The 19056-nt window shown below is 38.8% G+C and overlaps 1 long non-coding RNA gene across 1 annotated transcript; it reads right to left on the bottom strand.

The window, feature by feature from the left end:
- Nucleotides 1–362: 362 nt before the first annotated feature.
- LOC113083375 (uncharacterized) lies at nt 363–2084 on the bottom strand. Its single transcript, XR_003283198.1, has 3 exons — nt 1875–2084; nt 1390–1677; nt 363–1218 (listed from the first exon to the last, which is right to left on the bottom strand). It is a non-coding gene; the product is annotated as an uncharacterized LOC113083375 (long non-coding RNA).
- Nucleotides 2085–19056: the final 16972 nt, after the last annotated feature.

The following is a 19056-nucleotide window of genomic DNA, read 5'->3' as shown; positions in this document are numbered from 1 at the left end:
ATACAGTAGGAATCCAGCCGATAACAAAGTGCTTACATAACTATTGCATTGCCAAGCTCGACTCCTACCTTGCACACCTCTTTCCCTTCTTCTTTGCCTCTCTATTCTGTGTTCCGGTTGTAATTTTCTCATTCTGTATCCGTTCATGCCATCATTTGGCTTTTTTTTTTTTTTTGCACTGGAAAGTGCACCTCTCCTTTAGATAAAAGAGATAAACCCCTCTCTTTTGGTTCCCAAGGCAGTCAAATTCTCAGTTTAAGGTCGCTTGCTTGGTTTCTTAGTGTAATGAGGCTACATTGACTCCCTACCTGCTTCAACCTGCCAGTCCAAACTAGAAAACATTCATTATTTATCTCCTGCTGGAGAAACCAGTCACCTGCAGTCCAAACCAAATCGACAGTAGAAAGCAAGCAGACCTTACCTCCCGCAGTTCATGTGCCACATCTTTCAGCTCCTTGAGGATTCCTTCCAGCTGCCCGATCACCATCTTCATGTGGCTGCGGATCTGTTCTCTCTGACTGGGGGTCTCAGAGGGTTCCCGGGCTGGAGCTCCGCTCTGGGACATCCTTCACAGGCTGCTCACGGGCCGGGGTGTGGAGCGCTGAGGGCAGGGGCGAGCCGAGCCACGATCCATGTCTGGGGCCTCCGGGAGCCGCAGTGCTACTGATCCGATCTGGGGCTCGGGCCACGTGGGAAGGGTTCAACATCTTAAATACGCCTGGGCAGCCGAGAGACCTCGCTGGGTCTGGGGTCAAACCTCCTCTTGCTGTGTACGGTGGGGCATCTCAGGACAGACGCAGATGGAACGGAAGGTGCCAGAATCATTGAAGGACGCTTAGGCTGTTAGATCCAAGAACACACACCAAACACCAGGATGAAGAAGCAAAATGTGCAAGAAACGGGGCTCATTTCACCCTAGCATGTGTTCAGTGTGCATGTGCGAGTCCTTGGGTGTAACTTTGAATGGAAAGCAGTTGTCTATGATGCAGAATTCTTCTCTTCCATGAAGACATGGCAAGGAGAATTGCACGAGCCACGCAAAATCCAATCCAGGAAGAAAAAGAAACTCCCAAAGATGCTTTTCTTGCCAAGAGCTTATTTGTTTTAGATCTGCAATGTTTTATTTTTTTTTTTTTTTGAGTTCCGAATAAAAAAAAAAAAAAAAAAAGTCTAACCAAAAGGTAAAATATTCCAACTTTAGTTGTCCTTGAACTGGATCTGGAAGAAAAGGAAAGAGAGAGAGAGAGAGAGAGAGAGAGAGAGAGAGGATGTAAATTCAGCCAAAAAGCCAGTGTTCGTCCTCGCTCATTTGTATGTGTCTGAAACATTAAACCAAGGCAACAGACATAATGCTTTCAGAGCGATTGCCAAAATTGCAACTACACTTACAATACGTGTTATGATGAACGTTTCACACGTAATCCCTCAGGGGCGTCAGACGGAATGACGCATCCTTTCCTCCGGGTCAGAGAGACATTTCTCACCCATTTTGTTCAATTGCTGGATAAAGATGGGTCTCAATCTAGTTTCCTTCAATTACGAGTGGAATCCAGTTGTTAGCATTGTTTCAAAAGCCATCAGAGAAGGTAAATTCCATGTCTTTTGCTCCAGGAAGAATTGGAAGATAATAAAAGGGGAGAACTTGACCCTTTGAGGCGCAGCCAAAAGAGACAACACCTGGGAAGACAGCAAGGAGAGCAATTTCTCTGTTTATCTGGTAATGTCTCTCTTCCTGTAATTTTTCTTCTCCCCCATGTTCAATTTTCTCAAACACATATCTTGATGTTCAAGCTATGGTTTACTACACAAAATCAATTACAGACAGCAAAGACAAAGAGAGACCAAGAAGAACAGATACAAATGAACACGCTCACCAGATTGAATCCCACCAGTCCCCGTGGAAGTACACTTCATAAGACAGTGATCTCTGGCACGCTGTCTCACTCTCACCTCTCCCCTGGTCAGTGGTAGAAAGTGCATGCAGGTTTGCCTTCCCACTCTCCTGAGGAACGACAGGAATACAGTTTCCAGCTCAGCTGAGCTCCGCTCATCCTTCCCATTTTGATGTGGCGTCAAAGACCATCACGCACGTCGTATTTCTCTTAATCACCCCCACTTCTCTCTCTCCCGTTTCCACGCACAATCCTACTCTTTTATGTCTTTCCTTTCAGCGTCCATTCAGCCACACTCACCCACTGATAGCAGGAGGGTTCATTCAGAGCTGTCCTTCAGAGAGAAAGTGAAGCAGCAGCGGAGGAGGAGGAGGAGTGAGGGAGGAGGTGGTGGATGAAAGACTGGCCCCGGTTCCCCTCTTTTCAAGCCCCCGGCAGCCTTGGCTTCTCCGCTCCTGCTTGGAATCCTGGAAGTCCTCAGATGCTCTTGTTGCTGTGGCGACCGTTTCCACCTCACATTCCGTCTCTCGGCCGTGGAGCAGACACCTTCTGTCGCCGTGACGACAGCCTCTGACTGAGGGAGGGATGCTGCCTTTGCCTCCTATTTCAAACCCTGTGGATCCACGCACACTCTGATCGCCCTCTCTCTCTCTCCCTCTCTCTTTCTCTCTCTTTCTCTCTCTCGGTCGCTCCTGCCTGATGGAGGGGGAAGAGGCTGGAGTTTATGGACAGGCTTTGGATGCTAGTGAAGACGGCTCTCTCTCTCTCTCTCTGGCTCTGAGGGGGGAGGAGGGAGGAACTATGAGGTTTAAAGAGACAGTAGTGAGCTTCACACTGTATCTCTTTTATGTGTCTTTCTTCTGTTTATTCATAGCCCTCCATTTTATTTATGGGTGCCTATAACCCTTCACCAAATATAAAGTTTTTCATGAAAATGTAATTGTATCATCATCAAATGCACTAAATACAAATACTTGTTTCCCACGTTGAATTTTCTTTTCAAAATTTGCCTTTTTAGCACACATCAAGTATAACAAGTATATGATAATACAATATATATAAAGATATTCCCCTACAAATAAATATTTTAGAAATATTTCAGTAAATAGTGTAAATATTTTAAATATAAATAATTTTGAAAATGACAATCTATTTATTTTAATTTCATGCAATATTGTATTATTTTTCCCAAAAGAAACACTGTGAATTCAAGGTATATTATCTGGATTCGGACCCCTGATGGGAGGGTTACTGTGATGCGATGCTCGTTCATCACTCCGACAAATTGAGAAAATTATGCAGAGTAAAATATTCCCTTTTGTATCATCCTCTTTGATCAATGAAACATTTTCCCCTTCATAAACTCAGCACACTAATACAATGCTAATACACTTGGCTTCAAACACATTGTTTAGCCGTGTGTTTTCAGAGCACTGTTTTGACTTTGCTCTTATTTCTTTGTATGTTTTTCTTCTTCATAAATCTCTGCAACCAATTAAACTCAAACCATTACTGACTCAATTCAAACTGTTTGCAGATCATTTCAGTCAAGAAATGTGAACTCATCGTATTTGCATAAACATTTTGACTGGTCACTTTCCACACATCAATTTGCTTACAGGATTCTGATGTGTTTTTTTTGTGTATTTTTTATTTTTTTTTACCATCTGTCCAGCAATGAGAAAAGCCTAAACTTACCTGTAGCAGCTTACCTAACATCCTGGCTCGCAAAGGCTGATATCCCCTTCAGGAAATGCAGATGTAGTTATGAGTTTATTGTGCATTTAGATGTGGCTTAATTAAGGGCTATTGATCTACAGCTGTGAAGAGTGTGATGGCTGAATTCTCCGTTTACAAAAGCAAATGTGTCCCAAAGGCAATGTGCTCTGCGTATCTGTGAAATAAGATTATCTATAATGCTTTGGGTGCTTGAATTTGCTTATACGTAAAGCGCTGTGTGTGTGTGTGTGTGTGTGTGTGTGGGTCTGTGTTGGTGGAGGCTGATGTGGTATTATTCTCACAGATCCATGTAGAAGCGTGTAGGCTTGGAGGAGCAGTTGCATTGCACTGAAAAGTGTCCTTGTGATATGCCTTTAAAAGTCATAGATCATTGCAAAATCTCTTAAACACCTTTACAGCCCGGTTTAGTGTAATTTGGTGTCTAATGAACATCGATAACAGAGTGATTTCTTAAGAATTGTTGACAGACATGAGCGGCGTTTGACTGCCGTCGTCACCTACCCTCCCGCCGAGATGATATTTCTTTAACGCTAAGGTCATTCTGACTGCCGGTTTTTACTAGCTGATCTGGAGAGAGGCCAAGGAAATATCAGCCCCACTTAATATTTCTGTCCTGGATTTTATTGCACCTGGCCCGATTATGGAGAAGTTTTATTGAACACAATATTTTTCTAGCAGGGCCGCACGCTCGTGCTCTCACAGGTGTACCTCCAGAGGAATTCACTCGGGTAATGTGGTACTACAGAGAGAGAGTGAGCAAACACAGAGAGAGAGGAATAAAGAAGTGTTCAGGAAGAAGAAAGCGGCCCATGGGGGTTTATTTGACCACTTCTGTTTACACAGCAATGAGTAATCATACCCCAGTTATTTGATACTTCAAGATCAAGTTTATTTTTATTAGACAAGTCAGTATTGTCTGACTCTCTGCATGCTGGGATATTGCAGTTGTGTCTCTGTTTGTGCTTGAGGATTATAAGAATTATATTTTTCATAAACTAAAACATGATGTGGATGAGATAGAAGCGTTCTAGTTTTGTCTATCACAGCCGGAGCTCACGACTGGAGAGGAACTGCAGGCTTCTCACTGCTGTTTTAAAACACATGAAGCCAACTTCTTCTTGCTGTGGAAACCTGTGATTCTCCTCTCCACAAGGTGGCAGTGAAGACTCTGGAAACACAGTAGTGCAACACAGATGACCTGTGGAAGAATCTTCATCTGTTCATTTATAAGAATGTTTGGAAATGTATAAGTTGATATATACTTAGCCATTTTTAATAATATCCCTTAATAAACATTACAACCACCTTAGTAACTAGGGAAATCTCTTAATAAAAAATATGTGTTACCTATTCTAAAGTGTTACTGTGTGTAAGAAACAATTGGTTCCTTCTATCATAATGCTGTATGAAAGCAATAAGCCACCCAAGCCCATGCATTACAGTGACTAAACCGAGTTTAACAGGGTTTTACACCACTGTACTCCCCATGATACAATCACTATTACACACATCCTCCAGCAGCAGCTTATTGCTTTACTTGACCTCCTCATAGTCACAGTCCTCAAGCTCACCGCTCAGTGCTTCCCGTGTTTGTCAGATGAATGTGCATGTGAGCGAGAGGCTGGTCGTGATGGATTTTTTTCTTGTTTGTTTTCAGGACAGGTAAAAATGGAAACCATGATGTGATGATTTGCCCCTGTCTGCTCTTCTTCACAAACTAGTACTCAGTGTTGAGGGGTAACTACAGTAGACACATGTAACGGAATTATGCAATTTAGTTACAAAATATATGTAACTGTAAAAAAATAAAATAAAAATAAAATGCGTAGTTTATTCAAATTACAATTACTTATGAAAATGTTAACGATTACAAAGGGGGTCATATCTGAACATTATCACACACATACATATTTGATTGATTTATTCCCAAATTGCAGTGACTGCTTTAAAATATGAGACATCAGTGTTTCAGGAATTTAGGACACAGAATAGGACACGTTTATTTGATAACGGTTTTATTTTTTTGGGGGTTTATGTTTATGCCTTATTTCTTTTTTTTTTTTTTTCTTATTAAGGGTTTTCTTCCAAGGCATTTTTAGATATTTATTGTCACAGCTTTGCAAAGATTAGATTTCAGAAACAATATATTCACTATTAAACTATATTTAGTGATTTTAAATCTGAATTTAACCTCATAACAATCTCAAATTAAAAAGAGGTATAGGCCTAAGGTCTGATTTTGTGGTGACTGTGCTTAAAAATTAAATGATTATAATCTTAATTCAAGTGATGAAGGATTCTGAAAGTCTGACAGTTAAGTGAAATTCTTTTGATTTTGTTAAAATGATAGATTTTCAGAAAAATGAGTCCATTAAGCCCTTATCTAGCGACCCCAATGCTCCAAATACTAATTAAACATCTAAAAGTACCTTTATTAGTGAGTTTTCTAAGAGAAGTGCCTTTTCTCCACTTGCTTCTCACACTGATTGTAATCAAAGGAGTGTCCACATAAAGTCGACAGCATCCCAATACACATAGAGCCTAATTCACAGATTTACAGTAGGCTTAAATCTTAAATTAAGTACATTTAAGTATTCACACAAACATAATCGTTTATGTCTTAAGTGAACGTTTGGGAAACTACTGGGGAAAAACATTGGCTGTGTAACATTACGCAGTACAGTATGTCTTATTATAGGCTGTCTGTCTAATTAATGTTAATCAAACAATAAAATAAAAGAGGGAATCCTCCACTGCATGCTCTTGACTGATTTTGTAGTTTCATAATTCTTCTGTTTGTTTTTCTTACTTGACTGCTTATGTTTAGATGTAATATATATATATATATATATATATATATATATATATATATATATATATATATATATATATATATATATATATATATATATATAAACAAGTAATACACACTTTTTTGTTTCTTATACTTGTACTTTGTTTGCATCGTTTCTTATTTATAGCCACAAAAATAAAATAAAAATGGCTATATTGTGATTATTAATCTAATAATATATTTATTTTTTTTCGAGTTCAGACTACACAATATTTTTGTCTGTAACAATAGTCACTGTGTCAGATTACACAATTTTGACTCCTAAAATCTTGTCCTGTCATGGACAATAAACATGTCAGACTACAGGTTGCTTCTCAACCATTCATCACATGCCGTCTTTAACAATGCGTGACATGTCATCCAGGAAGCGGAACTAGCAACTGACTTCCCCCAAAAAAAGTGTAAATATTGCTGAAGCGATTCCGCTATCGTTCGCCAGCATTTTTCTTTTTTTGTTTTGTCATGATTCTTGTTGATCCAGCAACAACATTCCAATCAACCAATCAGAATTTAGATATAACTTAAATAACTGTAAAGGCTTCGATCAGGGTTAGGTTTGTCTACACCCTTATTAATCAGCTATCATTTCCCACTGATTTTAGGAATAAATTATGGGTAGAGGTAGGTTTAGGGGTAAGGATTGGGTTAAGTCTATATTTTTGTACGATAATGTTGATCCAGGAACATCAAAAGATGTTGATCCAGGAACATGTCTTACTTGGTAAAATCACGGTGACCCTAGAGTTTCTGTCATGATGTCATGGAACATCACAGATGCAAAATCAGTTATCGTCCACTATGACATACATGAGCTAAAATAATAGAATATTGCATCCCGATGCCCATTGTCATCAATGAATCCCCACGACACCTTAGGTCAAGCAAATCGTGGCAAAATTGGGCTCAAATATTTTTATTTTTATATCTGTTATATTTCAGACAAGTCCACTTTGGCAAGTTACTGAGTTTATTGAACACAATTTATCTTTGGCGGAATGGTTCCTTATGGGGGTTTTTGCTACCAAATTAATTGAACTCACAAGAGCTTAAGGGTCCCGTTCTTCGTGATCCCATGTTTCAAACTTTAGTCAGTGTATTGTTGTTGTTAGAGTATAAATACTATCTGTAAAATGATAAAGCTCAAAGTTCAGTGCCAAGTGAGATATTTTATTTAACAGAATTTCCCTACATCGAACGACCAGTTTGGACTACATCCCTCTAGTTCCTTCATTGATGACGTCACTAGAACCATTTTTTTGACTAACCTCCGCCCACAGTAATACACAAAAAAGGGGACGTGGTCTTGTTGCGCTCAGACGGAGAAGAGGAAGAGTTGCATTTGTGTTTATCGCCATGTCATCGAAACATTGTTATTTTCATCTCTGAGTACAATCACCTTTGTTTGTGCTTCCCAGGGACACTGTACTTAGAGATCAATGGTTAAAATTTATGTTTAACTCGGTTCCCAAAAATTATAATCCACATGTAAAACTATGTGCAGCACATTTTGCTGAGGACAGCTTCCTCAATCTCAATCAATTTAATGCTGGATTTGCACAAAGATTATTCTTGAAAGATGGAGCAGTTCCGTCTTTGTCTGGAGAATGCGTTGTTTATGGACCACAACCGGTAAGTGTATTTTATTATTTAAGGGCAACGCTGTTTAGCCTTGTTAACTAGATGGTAGCGCTGTGCAAAAAAATGAAATGTGATTTTCTTGCGCATATCATCAGTAAAGGTGCTCCTGTGATTAGAAGTACATCTTCAGCTCGTGCGTTCAGATCAGGATTGCCAGGTTTTCAAAACAAATCCTGCCCACTTGCTTCTCAAAACTACTCCAAAACTAGCCCAATCGCGTTTACAGGAGGGCCACGTGCGCTAAGCTGCTGTCAAATCATAACACAGGAACCGCTGGCACAATCAGAACTCGTTACGTATTTCTGAAGGAGGGACTTCATAGAACAAGGAAGTCATCAGCCTGTTTTATGACAGTGAAACAGCGGAGTACAGATTGTGTGAAAAATACTGTTTTTTTTTAACATGCGAAACATGAACACGTTATATTGCACACTGTAAACACAATCAAAGCTTTAAAAAAGCATTAACCCCCGGAACCATCAGTTTGGAAATACATGACAATTAAGACACTTAATAATGTCTTTAAAAGCAAACAGTGGTAATCATGTAGATGTGGCAGTGGGGTGTCTATCCTGTAGCTTGGTTATGAGGATGAGTGTCTCTCAGTGGACCTCAGTGAGGTCCATACCAACCAGGACTTTAGTGATCTGAAACAAAGAGACGACAACCAGAAGGTGCACGGTAATCTGCACATGCTTATAATAGGGGGGAGGGAGGGAAGGTTGCAAGCCATTTGAGCACACTTACTGAGCAGTAGTGGCACATATATATGTCCCGTGTCTAATTGGAGAATGGTAGTGATTGGAGATATTTGACAGCTGACCGCATCAGCTGTTCACAGCCTTGCCTCCGTGGCCTGACTGAACTAACACTGAGCTTGATTAGTCTAACCCAGGCATAAGAAAAGAAGTGGGGGAAAAGATGCAATGCAGCTAGTTAATTTGTTTGTTTGTTTTATTTATTTTTTTTTTTTTGCTTTGGAACCTTTAGAAAGCTTGAAATATTTTTTTCTCTACATCGACTTTGCTGACTCCATCGACTTCAAACAGTTGTAGCTCAGTCATTTTTAGTCCGATTCCAACAAATCATAGAGTACATCACTTTGAAGGTCTTTTAATGGAGAATGTAAATTTAAAAATAACTCCTTTTTTGATAATGTGGTCAGTGTGACTCATTTTGCCAACACAGATCACAAATGATTAACAGTTGAAAACGAAAAAAAATAAAGTTATCAAAAAGTAATCAGTTAATCCGTAATCTGTAACCTATTACATTTCCAAAGTAACCTTCCAAACACTGCTGCTCAGAGAGGCAGCTGACTTTATTCAACAGCTTCTTCTTCTTCTTCATGAATGATTGTCTTCTCGTTGTCCTTGCCATGTGCATGGGGCTCCCTGAGCTCCACTGTTTGCCGAGGGCCATGTGTGGAGCTCGCCGACCGATGCCGCATCACCAATCAGCCCCGGCTTCCCCACTGGAGTGCTAACGAGCCACAGCAGCTCATTGGTCATTCCGCGGGAGTCCCATCACATTTCTCCCCCGGTCTGGCCTTGTTTAGAGCCACGCACCCTTCAGGAAACTCGGCTTTACAGCGATTACGCGACGCTTAAGAAGCGGACTGCACAGGAAATGTCAGCGCTGATGTATGCGTTGCGATGGGATTGCGATGGGATAAATATATATATATATATATATATATATATATATATATTTTGGATGCAATTAATCACGATTAATCGTTTGACAGCACAAATTTTTATCTATCTATCTATCTATCTATCTATCTATCTATCTATAGATATCAGAGGTCATATCTATTTATGTTCTATCTTTCTATCTATCTATCACAGTAAATCATAAAACTCTCTCTCTCTCTCTCTCTCTCTCTCTCTCTCTCTCTCTATATATATATATATATATATATATATATATATATATATAAAGAGTTTTATGATTTACTGTCATCTTATGACCTCTGATGGCTTCATTCTGACCTTTCACATTTGACCTTCTTTAATTTACTAGTATTGGCATTTCATTCCCATTTTCTTTATACTCCTGTTAAATGAATGCATGCAGGTCTGGCCTTAGAGTGTGCCTTTATGAATCAATATGGAATAACAAATGCAAAACAGAAATGTATAGTTAATATCTAGATATCAAATAAATGCATGCTTGTTACCAGAGTCTGCCTTAGCTGATCAATATAAACAATGCATGCAAATACAGACTTATTGGGTGAACAGTATTTTGTGAAAAGTTTCAGTAAAGAAAGTTTGGAGCCAATCTTTTATGAAACTCAACAGTAGTCCTCTAAATCAAATCAGATACCCAAATCCTGGAGATTCACAATAAAAATATTTTATTGAGCCAATTGTGTCTGCTAAACATCAATGGTCACACATAACATTACAGTAGCTCAGGAGGTGTATTGCCCTCTAGGATATTCTTAGTGAAGCAGGTCTGGGTGTCAGGTTGAAGGAAGGGGAAGTCATCCCACTTATCAGAGAGCAAAGTGCTCTGTAGGAGGCCCTTCAGCCCCATCTCAAAGGTTGTCATCACCGCTGCGGGCAGGCATCTGTTAGCTCACAGTCAGCCAGCAACGACCGAAGCCTCGAGCGTGAGCTTAGGTGCACAAACACACAAAGCACATAATGCCTACTGTCGCTTCACTTTCAAACGGAGTGCTCTATTTAGGGTGCAGGAGCTGTGCTAGCTGCCTACAGAGGTGAAAAACACAACCGCTGATCCTCATGAGAAGAAGCCATTCATCTTACTGACCTCTGTGCTCAGAAGATGCCACATACACACTAGTCAGAGGACAGTAAACCTGAAGTCATTATAGCAGGAAGAAGGACTGCCCTTGGGGGAAAATAATTCAGTATGGAGGAAGAAGGAATACTAGTACTACTACCACTACTACTACTAATATTAATACAATGCTGTGAATATGGTTTTGCCTGCTTCTGCTTCTGAATATTCCCCCCCCCCCTTTTTTATTTAGTAATTTTATTTATTTAGACTGCTAGTCTTATATTTGAACCATATGCAACAATGCAGAGTCCCTTTGGATTGATCATTCACCACTTTACCTTGGCAAATATGTTTCTGTTGTCATCAGAATTTCTGATTAGCTTATCAGCTTTATTCATAATTTATTATAAATTAGGTCTTGATAAAGGTCTCTGGGAGATGCACACTAGTGGTGTTTACTACGGTAATTATCTGTGAACTTCATGCTGGAAAATATGTTACGGTGATTCCTAATCACTGCAATAAATGTTTTAAAATAAAATAGATTCATGTAATATACATGATTTAACTGTACAAAGAGACAGCTGAAGGCTCATGATGATGATGATGATGACTGAAGTTTGTACATGAACAATCAATACATCGAGGCCAAAAGCAGAAATGCAGGAATATAGATAAAGGAAAGAGAGAAATATAGAAAGAGACTGTTTTTACAATTTTAAGTGCTCCAATTGGCTCATCAACAACAATATGATCTGAACTACAGTAATATGCAAATGCATTGTGTCACAAATTTACAGAGGAAATGTAGAGTCGATAATGTTATAATTTTGAATATTGTTTTCTTTCAAAGGTTAGCATTTTCATGCCACCTAAACGTTGTTGTCATGTAAACGAATGACCAAAATGCATAACAAGTGTTCAGTTTTACGTGTAATCTAAGGCAGCACGATAACTTGAAATTAAATCGCAATCGCGATTAGGCTAAAGCTGTGATTGTTATGCTTTCACTGTGTGGTTCTGTGACCAGTAGTAAATCTCCATTTGGAGGCCAGAGGAACTCCAAATACGCCCCACAGAAGAAATCCAGGAAATCCCTATAGCACTAGCTAAATAAACAGATTGATTCAGCGTGACTAATAAACACTAAATTATGAAAATATATGGTTTATCAGAGTTCTAATCATAATTTATGTGCCTTATTCCTTTTAAGAAGCCACATCATCAAGGATTTATTTAAAACACTTGACTGATACTATGAAGTGAGTTTGGAGTAAAACTTGTTTTTAAATGTGGTATTTTCACGTGCTCTCAGATGAAGCAGCATTTCAGAGCCTTAGTTGATTTTAAACGTGATTTTGTGTAGCTTGTCAGTGAACTACAGCTCTGTGTAGTAGATGCTGCTCCATCGGAAAGTATGTGATGGAGACTTACTACTAATCACAGAACCGGCTTTACCGACAAGATACTATCGTTTCGATTAATCATGCAGCTCTAGACAGAAAACGGTTTTAAGTAAATGCCCCTAAAATAGGGATGGACAATCTCTTATCATTTGCAATGTACTGGTTTAAATCCTCCCCACGATAAGAATGCCCACGATAATAATGATAAAGCCTAGTTGTTGAAATATTTCTGTGTGCAAGAGTGTTAAGCGGCATGGCGGAAGGCAGATCTAAAATTGATGAAGAGTTTATCGCTAAATGAGGAGCTCCTTTTAAAATCTGGAACTGGTTTGGTCAGGACTGTACAGTGTGACAAAAAAAACAGTCTGAGCCTGGAATAAATGTACTGCGGTAGCACATTTGCGATACAATTTTGCATGTGTATGAAACCTGTTTACAAACCTGTTTTCCAACAAAGATATCATTCATTTTCTTCAGCCTTTCTCTAAATTAACTTCATAACATCAGTGATCAATTGGCTCACCTAAAACTATATGATTTGAACTAATTGTGCTGCTTGTATAGGCCAAATCTCATGGTCATCCATTCTGCTTTGCCCTCCGCAGAGCACTAGGTGTGTTCTGAGCCTAGTATGAGTCTCCCATTCACCTGTCCGGATACTAAAGAGGGATTTTCTCTCTGAGCTGCACCCCGCCGAGTGAATCGTGAGTGTGAGTATGTCCCATTCCAGTCAGTGGAGCAGGTGACAGAAATTCCCACCAATTCAACATGGCTTTTTTAGATGAACCTGCCACATCGGTGTGAGCCAATGGACACAGAGCTGCCCTCGTGGCAGGTAGGAATCCTCGCTTGGCTGGAAGAGTTTATCTCCTCACACAACTCTGCCAACTCACTTTACCTCACCTGTCCTTTTCTACCCGCTTGTTTTTCCCTATTTTTCCATACATGATTACATGTAAGAGGGATTTAATTTGCAACTCCCTCCTTAGAAGGGCACTCACTCGTCTTATCAGTGCATTCTCAGAGTCGACGACTGATCTTCCTTGTGTCGTCCTCACACAGAGTAAAACATACTGTAGACTGATACGACAGAGTCAATGCTGTCGCTTTTCTGAAGTGAAAAGCAAAATTGGTTTCGATTTCTCAGCACCTCATGCTGCTCCGTTGTGATGAGGAGAAGTTTACACAGAGACAGACAAAGCTCAACTATTTGGAAGCAGACACTTGAATATATCTATATTACAATGCTGGGGATCTCCATTAAAGAGTCGTCCTCCCTCCTTCTCTCGCGTGGGGCAGTCAGCGCAGTATTCTCTAACTCAGGCTGACATGAGAGAGCATTAGGCCAGGAGCTGTTGATGGAGTGGTTGATTGGACCTGTCACCTTTTATTGTGGCAGTGCAGCTGAGCCGAGCTGTCACCGCTGCTGTTTGCTTTCCGTGCTGGCCCTCTGCACCCTTGCACCGCGTGTGCACTTTCACCTTCGACCTCAGCCTTGCACAACCAGTCCCAGAAGCTCATGGTCAATATGGATGACAATCAATCAACAGCTTAGAGAGAGAGACATTTGAGAGGCAAGTGTAGGGTGCAGATGATGTTTGCTGAATAAGCTGTTGTGAAAATCAAATTGTTAGTCATTGTACACAGGCGCTCAAAGTTTAGCTGATTAGCATGGGTTAAGTCCCTTCTGGCGGATACCATAACTACACCATCTGGACCCAGAATACATCCTTTTTTATTGATAGCCATTCAAATGTAGATGCTTCCAACCCAATCTAACAGGAAAACATAACTGTTTTACAAGGTGGCAATTTTGTATGAATTTTTATGATGTGAACCATAGGTAAACATTACATTTTTTATATAAAAAAAAGGTAACATGAAAAGCAACTGTGTATTTCAACCTGATCTCACAGGAAAACGTAAATGTTGTGATGATTTCATATGAGTTTGTACAATGGAAATCTTATGGAAACATACAATTTTCAGATAAAAAAAAAAAAACTAAATGTGAATGTGAATCATACAAAGAAAAAAAAGAAAAATAAACATGAAGGTGCAACTCTAAACCTACGTAACTTTCATTGGGTTGTAATCAGATCGTGCAAACAAGATTGTATGAATTATCAACCAATTTTCCAAAACAAAAAATATTTACAGATTACTACTTGTGTTCTAACTTTCTTCTTATTATTATTATTACTGTAAATTGTTCTTAAATCAATACTGATCCCATGTCCAAAAAGAATAAATGTGCAAAAAGATTTTGCATACGGCCAAAAGTTTTCAGATGTATAAAACCATGCGTACGCCAGAACCTGCGCGAAAATCTCTTTATAAATCCCAGTCAGGGGAATATTGTGCTTACCTGCATCCCCACCTCGTCTCCTCCCCAAAATCACCATATATGGACTACTTTGCATAACCTAATCTGCATATCATTTCCATGTGAATTTCAATTATTTAAAACAATTCAATTCAAATAAATGTATGCTTTAATGCAAGTGGAACGTTTAATGTAAATGTGTATATCGACATGTTTAAAATTGTTGTTTACTTCATTACTTTTCTCACTCCATGTGTCCGTACAGTGTGTACTTATTTACGGCAAGTTTATTTTGTATAAATCACAATATGTGCATGGAAAATTGCGTACGCATATACAGGTATAATGCCCATTTTGTGCGTACGCAATGTTTATAAATGAGACCCCAGTGCAAGCTGATTCCTGAACAAATGACTCATGAGCTGGTTATTTTTAGTGAATCAAAACCATACAACAAAACCCAATTTTTAGCACAACCCCCATTTTTTTAAGGGATCTAAAAAATAATCCATAGATTTTGATTCCCAAACCAATAACAATAATGAGCCTGTTCTTTCTAATAAATAAAAAAGGAGAGCACAAATGTAGTCTGAATCCCAAACTAATGACTCTGAAAAGCCAGTCCTTTTCATTGACTCAGTAGCATACAAACAAAACCTAATAATACAATCTCAATTTTTTTTTTATTTTAGCATTGACCAGTGTGGTCTAATTCTCAGCTGGTTCTTTTTAGTGAATCAAAAACTTTTTCAAAATCAATCAAATCAGTTTGATTTTCAGCACTTGTCAAAGGCGATATCATGCACAAATGTTAATGAATTGTACAGGTGAGTCATATCTGTGCGTGTAAACCCAGACACCACTTTGGAATGACATGCTGCCTAATGGAAGTGATGTCGTTGTTGGCTTGAATTTGGCTCTCATTCCTCTCAGTGCAAAATAAATGGAGCTGTCCTTTTAGCTCTGGGTCAACTACCTGTCCATCTCAGTCGTTCGCTCTCATTCTCATCCAGTCACTTCTCCTTTCTATGATCCTGTCCTCCGCCGTGCCTGTGTCCTTTTCATTTTAGCCTTATTATATGGCCGCTAATGGAGTAGCTTTTCCATTATATGAAAATATGACCCCATCTTTCCAGGGATCAGTGCCAATAAATAGGAGACAAGGAGGAAGCTAAACCGGAGATTCAAATCGTCCAGCCGTCGGGTCAAAGGTTGCGCTCCCGCACCTCCACCTTCCGTCTCCAAATGTAATGGGTAGCATCTCCCCATCTTTCTCTCTCTCCTTATCCCTCTTTCTCACTTCCCCTTTATTCATCTTGACCTTTTGTTGAAATTAAGCTTGCCAATCCCCAGGCAGCTAGGGCAAAGTTTAAACCAATTAAAGATAACTTCACCAATCAGCAGCTCCAGAAAGACCGATTGTGCCCTGTCAGGGGCATTACGATAATTTGTTCTGTGTCACGGACGGCCGAGAGGAGGTGAAGTGGAGCTCAAGGGTTGGACTGGGTGAAAATGTCTAAGTGCTAATGCCACTGTTTTGCAGCATTAGGGCGAACGCAGGCTCAGGTTTATCGCTGCCACGGACTGTGAATTACATAATGATGGCACCTAATGTACATCAGGATTTCTGTGACATCTAATGGGTCGCACATGATTACGCCCTTAAGAGGGATCGTCTAACAGGCCGTGATTAAAGCACCATTCAAATGTGCTTTAGTGAAGCATATGATTATGAAGTTGTCACCCTGGGCTTTCATGGATGGGTTAAACACAAACCCTTGTGAAAGGAAATGTTTCGTTAATGTAGCCTGAATGAACAATTCGTTTGCGGCCGGATGTGCCGCATACAGTATATGAGTAAAAACACATATTGTGAAAGGATACTATAGCAAAAACAAAAATATTGAGCAGCACAGATGTTTTCAACATTAGTAATAATGAGAAGTTTTTTTATGAGCTCGTTTAGTGTGAGTGTATCAAAATGAAGAGTAAATGCTGCACATTAACTGTGTAACTGATGCACTTTCTGTTTTATCATTCTTGTCTTGCCCCAGAGAATTGTGGGAAATTGTGTTTTGTTGTGTATGCCTGTAGCCTCATAAACCGAATAAATGAGTGGCATTTATTGCTTTTCTTCATCAACAGCTAGTGCACAAAATGTGTATTAACTTAATTGTACCATCAGTATTTACAATTTACATTCTCTCATCATATGTCTCAGCCAATCACAATACAGAAAGAATTATCAAAGTTTTAAATGATAAAAAAAAGGAAATAGCAAAACCCTTAAAAATATTGGGCAGCACAACTGTTTTCAGATTGATAATAATCAGAAATTTTACTTGAGCAAATCCTCAAGTCGTGACCTAGTGGTTAGAGAGTTTGACTCCTAACAGTAGGGTTGTGGGTTCGAGTCTCAGGCCAGCAATACCATGACTTATACCTCCGAACCCCCAACTGCTCCCTGGGCACCGCAGTATAAATGGCTGCCCACTGCTCTGCGTGTGTATTTAGGGTGTGTGTGTGCACTTTGGATGGGTTAAATGTGGAGCACGAATTCTGAGTATGGGTCACCATACTTGCCTGTATGTCACGTCACATTAGAATGATTTCTGAAGATCATGTGACACTGAAGACTGGAGTAATGATGCTGAAAATACAGCTGCACATCACAGAAATAGATTACAGTTTAACAGAGATTCACAAAGTAAACTTCTGTTTTAAATTGTAATATTTAACCATTTTTACTGTATTTTTAATCAAATAAATGTAGCCTTGGTGAGCAGAAGAGGCCTTTAAAAATAAATAAAGTTACCAAGCCCATACCTTTGAAGAGCAGTGTATCTAAATTATGTCCTAAGCATAAAATATCAAACACAAAAATCATGAAAATATTCAATTACAAAAAAACAACAACAAAAAATCATCAGTTTTGGTGTTTTTAATCATTTATTTAGTACCGGGAAAGCGTCAGAGCAGAGTCCAGAAACACAATCTTTAAGAACATAACCAAACATAAATATTCACACAGTCCAAAGCCTAAAGCTTCCCCTCTCATGCCATGCCAACTAAGTGAATGATTTCCGCACATCATATATCAAAGGAGAATAAGGCTATCCTCTGGCTGCTCATTCTGAGGCTCTGTGCTTATATTCAGTCCTTTTCCTAAGGTGAATCTCTGATTTGTTTACAAGCTCCTTGTAAAAAATTGATCCGTCTCTCAGAGAGCGAATGCGCAAGGCTTACGACATCCACTCAGTATGCTTCATACAGGGTATCTCTGGCCACCTATCGACAGCTTTTATACCCAGTGTCACCTTGGAGATTAATTCAACCTCTCAGGAAGAAAACCTGAATGCCATTATCTCTCCTGAGAATAGACATGTACTGTATGTCAAATTCCCTCTCGCTGTGTGATTATTAGAGAGAGAGAGAGAGGCTCGTGCCATGCAAGGTGAGCCTTGGAAATCTAATTGTTCTCAATGGCATTGATAAAAGGGATGAGACACAAGCCTAACGTCAGTCAAAATATAATCTCCTAAATATTTGTTTCATATCACCTGTCATCCATTTTAATGCTCAGCTTATTCACAATCTCCTTCTTCGGTTTTCTTACTTTCCTCCTCCAGAAACACGTCACATGGTTTTCTCTGCTGACTCATGCATGTCTGTTGTCTCTTTTTCTAAGGAAACTAGATAACCACAATTAAACAATGGATGATTTTCTTTTTTTTTTTCTATTTTCACATTGTTGTGATGCCGATATTTACTTGAATAGATTTTATTTTAAATATTTAAAAAACAAATTTAAATGGACAATTTCAAGATTTTACTTGATTAAAAACCGAAGTATCTATAAAACAATACAGCCACAGCTTATTTTTGACACTTGAATGTAGTTGTCTATAGACTAAACACTGACAAGTCAAGCTCAATGATGATTATTATTATATTATTAAGTATTAAATAATAATAATAATAATAATAATAATAATAATAATAATAATAATAATAATAATAATAATAATAATAATAATAATAATGAATGAATGAATGAATGAATGAATGAATGAAAGAAAATAATATTAATTGGAAAACAATTAATAATATTTAAGTGGATCAAAAAACACTCTCACAGGCCCCATTAATCTGAGTTTATGCTCAGTTTTTGAGTGAATATTGTCAAAACTATCCACAAATAATTTGCTTGTTTATTTACACGAAAACTGAGGTGCATGGGCTCAGATCAAAGAGGCCTTTAATCAGTCAGTTCAGTTAAAAGCTGTGCTAATTTACAAAAAAAAAAAACTCTGATTTGGTGATACTGTAGCATAATAATAATTAAAAAAAAAGCTGGTCATTTTTGATTGGGAATGTAACAATGCATTTGAAAACAAAATTAACTTATGATTTTCATGCAGCTGTAATGAAATAATTAATTACCCA

This window comes from Carassius auratus, unplaced genomic scaffold, assembly GCF_003368295.1.
Source record: "Carassius auratus strain Wakin unplaced genomic scaffold, ASM336829v1 scaf_tig00038024, whole genome shotgun sequence".
Classification (NCBI taxonomy): Eukaryota; Metazoa; Chordata; class Actinopteri; order Cypriniformes; family Cyprinidae; genus Carassius; species Carassius auratus.
Note: the sequence above shows the minus strand (reverse complement) of the source record. Positions and strands in the feature narration are given on the sequence as shown.